At 59.5% G+C, this 2034-nt stretch overlaps 1 pseudogene; it reads left to right on the forward strand.

Annotated features, from left to right (window-relative positions):
* Window positions 1–410: 410 nt before the first annotated feature.
* On the forward strand, window positions 411–923 carry LOC107181415 (annotated as a pseudogene).
* The last annotated feature ends 1111 nt before the right edge of the window (window positions 924–2034 follow it).

The following is a 2034-nucleotide window of genomic DNA, read 5'->3' on the forward strand; positions in this document are numbered from 1 at the left end:
GGGAGCCACGGCCACGGCTGCATCGGCAAGCACAGGAAGTACCCGGGGGCCACGGTAATGCTGGTGGCTTGCATCAGCACGGGATCAACTTCGACAAATATCACCCAGGCGACTTTGGGGAAGTTGGCGTGTGGCCTCACCACCGAAAGAGGAACCAGAGCTTCTGCCCCACTGTCAACCTGGGTCCTCCCTGACCCTCTGCCTCTCTGCCCCTCCGGCAGGCTGCTTTCAAGTTCTCCTGGCCATCCCCCAGTTTGGGGATCCCCATACCTAAAAAATAACAGCCTACACATAGCAACCACAGTCTGATTCCTAGTAACATTAGGATCCTCATTACACGGATGAGAAAACTGAGACGCAGAGAAATGGCATTCGCTCAGGGGCCCACAGCTGGAGATAAAAGGGCAAGGATCTGGCTCTTGCATCTCGGCCACCGACATGCCATCCAGACTGAGGAAGACCCGAAAACTTCAGGGCCACGTGAGCCACGGCCACGGCCGCATCGGCAAGTGCAGGAAGCACCCGGGGCCGCGGTAATGCTGGCGGCTTGCATCAGCACGGGATCAACTTCGACAAATATCACCCAGGCGACTTCGGGGAAGTTGGCGTGTGGCCTCACCACCGAAAGAGGAACCAGAGCTTCTGCCCCACTGTCAACCTGGGTAAACTGTGGACCCTGGTCGGAGAGCAGACACAGGCCAATGCTGCCCAGAGCCAGACTGGAGCTGCTCCTTCGCTGATGTGGGGTGATTGGCTCCTACAAAGTCCCGGGGAAGGGAAGGCTCCCAACGCAGCCTGTCATTGTGAAGGCCAAGTTCTTCAGCCAAAGAGCCCGGGAGAAGGCGAAGGGTGTTGGTGGGGCCTGCGTCCTGGCAGCTTGAAGCTACATGGAGGGAAGTTCATTAAAATGTCCACAAGTAAAAAAAAGAGCAAGGATCTGGAGTCACACCTGACTCAAGTCTGCTCACAGCTTCCCTTCCAGTCAAATCCTTTCATCCTTCACGGGCCGCCACCTTCGGAGCCCATCCCCGCCTGGCCCCCTCACCTCCGTGTCTAGAGCCTGCCTGCACGTGGCTCAGCAGGGCCTCCCCAGCGAGGCTGGGGTCTCCTGGGGGGTAGGGCTCCTGGCGGAGAGAGAAAGACCCAAGCCCTGCGCATCCGCAGGTCCCCCAGCAGCAGCCCACCTCCAGCCACCGGCCTGGAGAAAGCCCGCCCTTCTCTCTCCGACATCACCCCTGCCATTACCCTGAATTCTAAAAACATAGTCTTTAAGTGAAAACATACATGCTTATTATGAGACATTATAGAAGAGCGTAAAGTGAAAAGCTGAAGCGCTTTGCCCAGGAGTCGTCACAATTAGAGACCATTTAGACGTTTCGCTTGTGCAGAAAGCGTGGGCAGGGAGCCATAAACGCGTATTTATTCCTCTGAAAGTCACAAAAGGAGTCACACACGACGTGCTGTTTGCAACCTGCTCTTGCCGTCTCACGGGCGCCTCTGACCCTGGTCCAGAAGGTTCCGGCGCATTCTCCCTACCGGTGACAGCCTCCACCCATCTCAGATTCCTGTAGGCCCCTCTCTACTCCCCCCTCGGGGTGTCTGCGAGGAGAAACTGAGGCAACAGGTGCGGGTTCGCAGCCGGGCCCAGGGCAGCTCTCAGAAACGCTGAGAGCTGGGACATGGGGTGGTGCCACGGGCCGGGCCGGCTGGGGCCCAGGTGGAAGCGAGGAGAGAGGGGGTCTGTGGCTGGAGAACATCCTCCCTCTCCCTCTCCCTCTGGGCTGTCTCACAGGCCGATCCCCCACACCTCATAAATCTGCAGGCGGCCAGCCCGACGCCCGCGGAGACTCCCGGACAAAGCTGAAAGCTGGCGAAGGGAAGGAGCTTGGGTCTGGAAGCACCTGAGGCCCTGGGCCCTGACCTGGCTGGGCCCTGTCCTGGGGCCCTGGGGGGTCAGTCTGACCGGCTCCCTGTGCCTGCCCCAGGGGACCTTTCCCATCCAGCCGCCCAGCTAAGCTTCCCGCCTCCCCTACG

Source organism: Myotis davidii, unplaced genomic scaffold (assembly GCF_000327345.1).
Source record: "Myotis davidii unplaced genomic scaffold, ASM32734v1 scaffold149, whole genome shotgun sequence".
NCBI classification, from domain to species: Eukaryota; Metazoa; Chordata; class Mammalia; order Chiroptera; family Vespertilionidae; genus Myotis; species Myotis davidii.